General features: G+C 39.6%; 1 protein-coding gene across 1 annotated transcript in view; it reads right to left on the bottom strand.

Annotated features, from left to right (window-relative positions):
* Nucleotides 1-9,284, bottom strand: part of sol (small optic lobes) — a 193,110-nt gene extending 183,826 nt beyond the window's left edge. Inside the window, exon 1 of the mRNA XM_071680008.1 lies at nt 9,160-9,284. The gene's annotated coding sequence lies outside the window, so the exon portion shown is untranslated. The remainder of the gene's footprint in view (nt 1-9,159) is intronic.
* Nucleotides 9,285-10,001: the final 717 nt, after the last annotated feature.

The following is a 10,001-nucleotide window of genomic DNA, read 5'->3' on the forward strand; positions in this document are numbered from 1 at the left end:
ATAAATGGTTCTGAGAAAAGAGAGATGGTTGTAATGGAGGACATGAAGGCAAAGGTGGGTGATCAAATTGGTGAGATAGTAGGTAAATGTGAATTGTCAAGAGTAAATGAGAAAGGAAGTTATCCTGTGGATGTCTGTGCTGAGAGGGTTTTATTACCCGCAAGCACCTTTTTATCAGCACAAGATGATCCGCAGGTACATGTGAATAAGAAATGATAAAAGAGAACAAAAGGGTTTGATTGACTATGTGGATGAAAGGTTGAGAAGTTGTGATGGATACTTGAGTTATGAGGGGATTCTTTGGAGACTGACAATTTTATGGTTTGAGTGGAGATGAGGATCAGAGAGAAGTGGTGGTATGGTGTCAGGAAGAATGGAGTAGTAAAAGTGTTGGTGAGCAAGAAGATGAATAAGAGAGAATGCAAGGAGTATGAAAGAAGGGTGACTGCAGTAAATGCAGGGATGCAGTCATGTGTAAATGAAGTGTTTAAAGTGTTTAGAGAAAGACTGTTAAAAGTTATAAAATTAGTAGCTGGATACTAGGTCATGAGATATAAGAATAAAAAGGGAAATGCATGCTGGATGGACAAGACTAGAAATGCTGTGGATGAGATGACAAAGGGATGCTGTTAATTGCTCTAAAGGAATGTACCAGTGGAAATTCAGCAAAAGTGGAAGGACGAATATAAAATGTGTCAGTGGAATGTTAAGAAACTGATAGGGGAAAGCAAAGGAAGAATTTATGATTTTACAAGATAGCCAAGTGAAAAGTTTAGGGAAAATAAGAAATTGTACTGGAAGGGGGTGAAAAAAAAAGAGGTGAATGTAAGAGCGGAAATGTCAATGTGAGAAATAAGGAAGGAGAGTTGCTGAATCAAACAAGAGAAGTGAAAGGAAGATGGAAGGAGTATTTTGAAGAACTAATGAATGTGGGAAAAGGTGTGGTAGCAGTTGTTACATGCATGGGAATGGAGTCCAGATGGAAAAGGATACAAGCACAGGGACCTATAGCAAGAATGTTGGTAAAAAGGGCAATAATGAAGATGAAGGTAGGAAAGGCACCTGGAGTGGATGGGATTATGGCTAAAACGTTGAAGTATGAATGAGAAAGTTAGATAGGGTGGCTGCATTTGATATGTAACTTAGCATGAAGACACGAGGTTGTGCAGGAGGCTTTAGTGAAAGCTATCATTTTTCCTCAATTCAAAGGAAAAGGTGCTAAGGACGTATGTAACAATTAAAGGAGAATAAACCTGTTAACTATACCACGAAAAGTGTAAGCAAGAGTGTACACTGATAGAGTGATGGAAGTGATCAAATGCAGAATAAGAGAGAAGTAAGGTAGGTTTTAAGAAAGACAGTGAAAGTGTGGATTAGATATTTGTGGTAAAAATGACTGCAAAAGTATCTAGCAAAAGGTAAGAAGCTGTATGCAGCTTTTATGAATCTGGAGAGAGCATATGAAAGGGTTGAGTGCAATGCTTTATGGGCTGTGTTAAGGATATATGGAATAGGGGAACAACTCTCGCATGGTGTTGAAGCAAGTGTAAGAGCAGATGGAGAGTTGAGTGAAAGTTCAGTATACATGTGGGTGTGAAGCAGGGCTGTGTGATGTCCCCATACCTTTTTAACATATATATGGATGAAGTAATAACAGATGAAAGCAAAACTAAGGATAGAGAGGACAGAGATGGAGTGTGGTTGTTAAGTATGGTGAATAGTGACAAACCTGTTTGCTGATGATACTGTGTTGTTTGCTGAGAATGAAGAGGAGTTACAGAAGGTTGTGTGTTTTATGAGGAGTGTAAGCATAGACAACTGAAGGTAAATGTGAGTGAAAGATAAGTAACAGCGTTTGAAAAGAAACAGACTGAAAGTATAGATTTTGCAAAATCCTACTGACTGAAAGAAGAAAGTGTACCAAACTGTTATAGATATGGGAGGACTGGAAAAGGTGAAAGAATTTAAGTATTAAGAGAACTATCTTGAGTAAGTTTGGTGATATGGAAGAAAACAGTAAAGGAGAGGAAAGTCATTGGATTCCTTAGCAGAACAATGAAGGGTAGAAGTGTAAGTAAGGAAGAGATTCCACATGCTTGAACCACCCCAAATTATTACATTTCACCCACTCTACCACTCCACAATTCATTCCCTTTGTATTCCAATCCTGTTCACCTCATTCCATCTTGTCATCCCACATGCTCCTCTCAAACAGCTCATTTCCACAGCCTCCATTCTTGACCTCTGTGACTCATTCTGTATCCATGTTTTAGCTGCATAAGTCAGGGTTGGGAGAATCACACTGTCTCTTAATCCTTTCTTCACTTCCATAATAACACCTCTACCCTTCTCATTACTCTGTTATGGGATCCAGTGACTCTTCTACACTGTGCTGCTCCCTCATTTACCTCTTCTTCCATACTACCAAACTCACCCAAGATAGCTCCCAAATACTTACATTCTCTCACCTCTTCCAGTCTTTTTCCCCCATATCCATATAATGATTTGGTACACTTTCTTCTTTCACTCTGTTTCCATTCAAACACCATTAATTTACTTTTATTTACATATACCCTCAATCACCTATGCTTACACACACCATAAAACATGCAATCTTCTGCAATCTCTTCACCCTCAGCAAACACAGTATCATCAGCAAACAAGCTTGTCACTAGCCACCATACCTCACCACCACACTCTAGCTCTGCACTCCCTTTACCTAGTTTTGCTTTCATCTCTTATCACTACATCCATATAAAAGTTGAAAAGCCAGGGTGATATTACATAGCCCTGCCTTACATCCATATGTAAACCAAAACTTTCACTCAACTCTCTATCCACTCTTACACAGGAATGTGCTACCAAATAGGCTTTCACACCATCCAACATTGTCCCCCTAACCCATATATCCTTAACACATGTCATAAAACATTTCACTTGACTATGTCATGCGTTTTCATACCTTTCACCAGACACTTTTCCACAGTCATTTTAACTACAAAAATCTGATCCACACATCCCCTACTTTTCCTAAACCTTCCTTGCTCCTCGCTTATTCCACATTCAGTCACTTCCTTTACTACATCAATCAACAATCTTACAAACAATTATCCTTTCATACTTAACAAACTTATTCTCTCATAACTGCTACATACATCTTTAGTGCCTTTTACTCTGAATTATGGAACAATGATAGCTTTCAACCAATCCTCAGGCACAATCTTGTTTCCATGCTAAATTACATCTAATGCATCCATTCTATCATGCTTTCTCCTCCATACTTCAACATTTCTGCCATAATCCACTCCACCCCAAGTGCCTTTCCCACCTCCAATCTCATTGTCACCATCTTCAACTCCCTTCCTGCAAAAGACCTTTCCAATTAGTAATAAAGGACAAGGAAATGAACACCAAAGAAAGTGTGGGGTAAAACTTTTTGGTGTACCACATTAAATTTTTGGTTGGAAATAGTACAGTATAGAGTGCCAAGCCAAATTTATACCTTCAGACCTCTGTACCATTATCAAAAATGCCAGGTGATGTATGGCTTAATATCTTACCCACATACATCATTAGAAACTGAACGATATTGCTGGAAAAATATCACACGTCCTATTTACCAATAAATCATCAAAGAAAGGGTAACTGTAATTATACAAGAAAGATAAAATTCATGAAGTATATAAGTCCATTTTCCAGTAATTAGATTTATTTTTCTCATCTCTGTTCATATTTCTAGCGAAAATATGATTACATTTTCATCAATTCATATGCATAGAGTTCTGTCTGTGTAAATGAGACGTAAATATATAAATAATATGCATAGAATGTAGACATAAACAGATAAAAAAAATCAAATGTGCATGAAGTACATGAAATAATGCCTGGCAAAGAATCATATGGTGCATATGTGTTTAGGTGTAAGTAGAACAAAATCAAACATAAAAAAACTCATAATCAGTATATATTCACACACATAAAAAGGATCCATACTGTTATTCAAGCCACACAATATACCCTGCCACACCCTCCCACATCAATATAAAAAAACACAGTATTCTTTTGTGCAATTTCTTTAGTAATATATATTACAGAAACACTATGAAAAGAATTCTTCATTTGTAAATCTATCATTTTCAATCTGTCTCCATGCATGGAGCAATGAACATTTCTGAGATGAAGAAATAGTTCATTACTGTAAAAGAGTGCAAAATACTTGTAGATATCAGCAAAGGCTATGACTCCCCCATCTAACTTTCCCTTACAACTAAAGCATATGGTAAATTCATAAAAGAAAAAAATCAATGTAATATGTTAATTGGTACTGCATTGCAAGACTGATTTTGGAAGGCTGGTCAGCAGCACGTTGCTGAGCGTCAATTGTTTGCTTATGTCTTTTGGCAGCCAGTGAACACCTGAAAATCATACCCGTCATATATCATTCCACTAAAACAATACAAAACAGGCAGTAAGGTGAAGATCAATGAGGTTTCTGTAAGTTCTCTTAACTTCCACAAAAATTTCAACTTTTACATTCTCTTACCCAGTATTTTCCCTGGTGTCTATCACTCTCCCAATCATCACTTATCTATTACTGAAGTCCATACAATGATGCTCCTAGTTATGTAGCTCCAATACAAATCACTGCTACAAGAGGCAAGGGGAAACAATGATATGTATTTCTTCAAATTCAGTCCTTTTTTTATGGTGTCTTGAAAGCAATATTTCATACATTACCCTCACCCTCTCAAAATGCTTGAAATTCACCAAAGGACATCATGTCCTTTATAAACAAATCTGAAGCCATATCTTAAGGCACCCCACACAGAGCACATACTCCAATTCTGGCACAATGTGTTGATGCACCACGTTACAGCACACATAGTAATTGACCCCCCCCCCCCCCCCCCCCCCCCCCCCCCCCCCCCCCCCCCCCCCCCCCCCCCCCCCCCCCCCCCCCCCCCCCCCCCCCCCCCCCCCCCCCCCCCCCCCCCCCCCCCCCCCCCCCCCCCCCCCCCCCCCCCCCCCCCCCCCCCCCCCCCCCCCCCCCCCCCCCCCCCCCCCCCCCCCCCCCCCCCCCCCCCCCCCCCCCCCCCCCCCCCCCCCCCCCCCCCCCCCCCCCCCCCCCCCCCCCCCCCCCCCCCCCCCCCCCCCCCCCCCCCCCTCCCCCACCCCGTGATCTGCGACCCCGCCGCCCTCTGAAATGCGGAGGGTGAAAGGCGTGCAAGGAATAGAGTGAATTGGAACGATGTGGTATACTGGGGTCGACGTGCTGTCAATGGATTGAACCAGGGCATGTGAAGCGTCTGGGGTAAACCATGCAAAGTGTGTGGGGCCTGGATGTGGAAAGGGAGCTGTGGTTTCGGTGCATTATTACATGGCAGCTAGAGACTGAGTGTGAACGAATGGGGCCTTTGGTGTTTTTCCTAGCGCTACCTCGCACACGAGGGGGGAAGGGGTTGTTATTCCATGTGGGGCGAGGTGGCGATGGGAACAAATAAAGGCAGACAGTATGAATTATGTACATGTGTATATATGTATATGGCTGTGTGTGTATATATATGTGTACATTGAGATGTATAGGTATGTATATTGTGCATGGGTGGACATATATGTATATACATGTGTATGTGGGCGGGTCGGGCCATTCTTTCGTCTGTTTCCTTGCACTACCTCGCTAACGCGGGAGACAGCGACAAAGCAAAATAAATAAATAAATATAAAATACTACACAAGCACTATAGAATAATATCACTTAACATCCAAAGCTAACAGCAGGCAGAGCTAAACAAGACTTTCCTATCTATCTATCTATAACTCTGATTCCATTCCCTCCAGGAATTCTCTCATACAAACAAATCCATGCTTCTTTCACCAGTTTTCTCCCTCCAGTACTCTTTCACTCTACTTCCCCATGTCACAAAGGGTGTTCCTCTCACATCAACCCACTTAACAGTACTATCATACACACTCCTTGTAAACTCACCATCTTGCATTCTTTCCACATGCTTGAACCACCCCAAATTATTACATTTCACCCACTCTACCACTCCACAATTCATTCCCTTTGTATTCCCAACCGTTCACCCATCATTCCATCTTGTCATCCCACATGCTCCTCTCAAACAGCTCATTTCCACAGCCTCCATTCTTGACCTCTGTGACTCATTCTGTATCCATGTTTTAGCTGCATAAGTCAGGGTTGGGAGAATCACACTGTCTCTTAATCCTTTCTTCACTTCCATAATAACACCTCTACCCTTCTCATTACTCTGTTATGGGATCCAGTGACTCTTCTACACTGTGCTGCTCCCTCATTTACCTCTTCTTCCATACTACCAAACTCACCCAAGATAGCTCCCAAATACTTACATTCTCTCACCTCTTCCAGTCTTTTTCCCCCCATATCCATATAATGATTTGGTACACTTTCTTCTTTCACTCTGTTTCCATTCAAACACCATTAATTTACTTTTATTTACATATACCCTCAATCACCTATGCTTACACACACCATAAAACATGCAATCTTCTGCAACTCCTCTTCACCCTCAGCAAACACAGTATCATCAGCAAACAAGCTTGTCACTAGCCACCATACCTCACCACCACACTCTAGCTCTGCACTCCCTTTACCTAGTTTTGCTTTCATCTCTTATCACTACATCCATATAAAAGTTGAAAAGCCAGGGTGATATTACATAGCCCTGCCTTACATCCATATGTAAACCAAAACTTTCACTCAACTCTCTATCCACTCTTACACAGGAATGTGCTACCAAATAGGCTTTCACACCATCCAACATTGTCCCCCTAACCCATATATCCTTAACACATGTCATAAAACATTTCACTTGACTATGTCATGCGTTTTCATACCTTTCACCAGACACTTTTCCACAGTCATTTTAACTACAAAAATCTGATCCACACATCCCCTACTTTTCCTAAACCTTCCTTGCTCCTCGCTTATTCCACATTCAGTCACTTCCTTTACTACATCAATCAACAATCTTACAAACAATTATCCTTTCATACTTAACAAACTTATTCTCTCATAACTGCTACATACATCTTTAGTGCCTTTTACTCTGAATTATGGAACAATGATAGCTTTCAACCAATCCTCAGGCACAATCTTGTTTCCATGCTAAATTACATCTAATGCATCCATTCTATCATGCTTTCTCCTCCATACTTCAACATTTCTGCCATAATCCACTCCACCCCAAGTGCCTTTCCTACCTCCAATCTCATTGTCACCATCTTCAACTCCCTTCCTGCAAAAGACCTTTCCAATTAGTAATAAAGGACAAGGAAATGAACACCAAAGAAAGTGTGGGGTAAAACTTTTTGGTGTACCACATTAAATTTTTGGTTGGAAATAGTACAGTATAGAGTGCCAAGCCAAATTTATACCTTCAGACCTCTGTACCATTATCAAAAATGCCAGGTGATGTATGGCTTAATATCTTACCCACATACATCATTAGAAACTGAACGATATTGCTGGAAAAATATCACACGTCCTATTTACCAATAAATCATCAAAGAAAGGGTAACTGTAATTATACAAGAAAGATAAAATTCATGAAGTATATAAGTCCCTTTTCCAGTAAATTAGATTTATTTTTCTCATCTCTGTTCATATTTCTAGCGAAAATATGATTACATTTTCATCAATTCATATGCATAGAGTTCTGTCTGTGTAAATGAGACGTAAATATATAAATAATATGCATAGAATGTAGACATAAACAGATAAAAAAATCAAATGTGCATGAAGTACATGAAATAATGCCTGGCAAAGAATCATATGGTGCATATGTGTTTAGGTGTATGTAGAACAAAATCAAACATAAAAAAACTCATAATCAGTATATATTCACACACATAAAAAGGATCCATACTGTTATTCAAGCCACACAATATACCCTGCCACACCCTCCCACATCAATATAAAAAAACACAGTATTCTTTTGTGCAATTTCTTTAGTAATATATATTACAGAAACACTATGAAAAGAATTCTTCATTTGTAAATCTATCATTTTCAATCTGTCTCCATGCATGGAGCAATGAACATTTCTGAGATGAAGAAATAGTTCATTACTGTAAAAGAGTGCAAAATACTTGTAGATATCAGCAAAGGCTATGACTCCCCCATCTAACTTTCCCTTACAACTAAAGCATATGGTAAATTCATAAAAGAAAAAAATCAATGTAATATGTTAATTGGTACTGCATTGCAAGACTGATTTTGGAAGGCTGGTCAGCAGCACGTTGCTGAGCGTCAATTGTTTGCTTATGTCTTTTGGCAGCCAGTGAACACCTGAAATCATACCCGTCATATATCATTCCACTAAAACAATACAAAACAGGCAGTAAGGTGAAGATCAATGAGGTTTCTGTAAGTTCTCTTAACTTCCACAAAAATTTCAACTTTTACATTCTCTTACCCAGTATTTTCCCTGGTGTCTATCACTCTCCCAATCATCACTTATCTATTACTGAAGTCCATACAATGATGCTCCTAGTTATGTAGCTCCAATACAAATCACTGCTACAAGAGGCAAGGGGAAACAATGATATGTATTTCTTCAAATTCAGTCCTTTTTTTATGGTGTCTTGAAAGCAATATTTCATACATTACCCTCACCCTCTCAAAATGCTTGAAATTCACCAAAGGACATCATGTCCTTTATAAACAAATCTGAAGCCATATCTTAAGGCACCCCACACAGAGCACATACTCCAATTCTGGCACAATGTGTTGATGCACCACGTTACAGCACACTTAGTAATTGTCTTTAATGACAATTTATACACTGTCAGTCAATACAAGAGTATAGGCTTCTTTATATTCACAAGCCTTAGAGGCAGTAGCTGTTATATTGCACTGACGCAACACTTAAAATTGTCAGTTTCACAGCCGCCGGGGCTCTACATCCGACTAGTTCTCGTTAGTATCCACTTAATATCCACTCTTAAAGCCAAGACCTAAGGGCCTAGACAGTCCACAGCACCAGTAACTATGAAATAGCCAGCGGCCAAGATATGGCTGAAAATTCACTCATCGGAACATGAAGATTGCATCCGAGTTTGACTTTATTTCTCAGGAAATTCATACGACCAAGGGTGAATCCAACCAGTCCTTACCTTTCCTCTGGCCTTTAGCATCCCCGGGAGGAGGTATAAACCATCTGAGCCATATGTAACTAATAATATGAGGCCAAATGAGTGGACAGGTGAACCCAAACTTCCCCTTTGTTCGTAATGTTTACATCGGGATGTCTGTCTTGGGGGGGCCGGGAGAGGGGGAGGGCTATGTTGCCACGTATGAATAAAAGAAAAATTAATACATCTTTCGCTCTATTTTGAGGATAGAGAATATCTTCAATATAATTTTTGACTACCAATTAAGCCGTATATATAGTTGCTGTAATTACAAATGCCGAAATTGTATCATTATGAATTGTTGATATAAATATTTAAACTTCAACGCTCTGGCAGGAGTATTGCTCTTGCGCGCTCAGCTGATCGCTGAGAAGCGCCAAATTTGAAATATTCTCATGTCAAAATTACCTTTTTGATCAAATGGTTAAACTAACATATACCCAAATTATCATATGTAAACATTATAGTGAGAGAAAAGAGAGCTCCTTATGCAATTTTGGTAAAATTAACATGTCTCAATAGACTCCAGTGAATATGTCAATATAATCACCTGTTTTCATGAGAATTCCTAAACAGCGTTTATATTCTATGATTTACTTCGTCAGTTTTTTCACTCGACTGTACCCACTGCAACGTTTCAGAATACCATCTTGTATTGCTGGCTATAGTTTTATAGGTGTTGTTTTAACTAAAGCTCTGTAAAAACAATGTAGCTCGGTTGTTTGGCGACTCCATTATAAGACATTTAATACAAATGGAATACAACCAGAGTTATCAAAAGGGAAAATATTTCCAATTCTACACTGTTTGCCCTAAACATGATC

The sequence above is a fragment of the Panulirus ornatus genome, chromosome 30, assembly GCF_036320965.1.
Source record: "Panulirus ornatus isolate Po-2019 chromosome 30, ASM3632096v1, whole genome shotgun sequence".
In the NCBI taxonomy this organism is placed as follows: domain Eukaryota; kingdom Metazoa; phylum Arthropoda; class Malacostraca; order Decapoda; family Palinuridae; genus Panulirus; species Panulirus ornatus.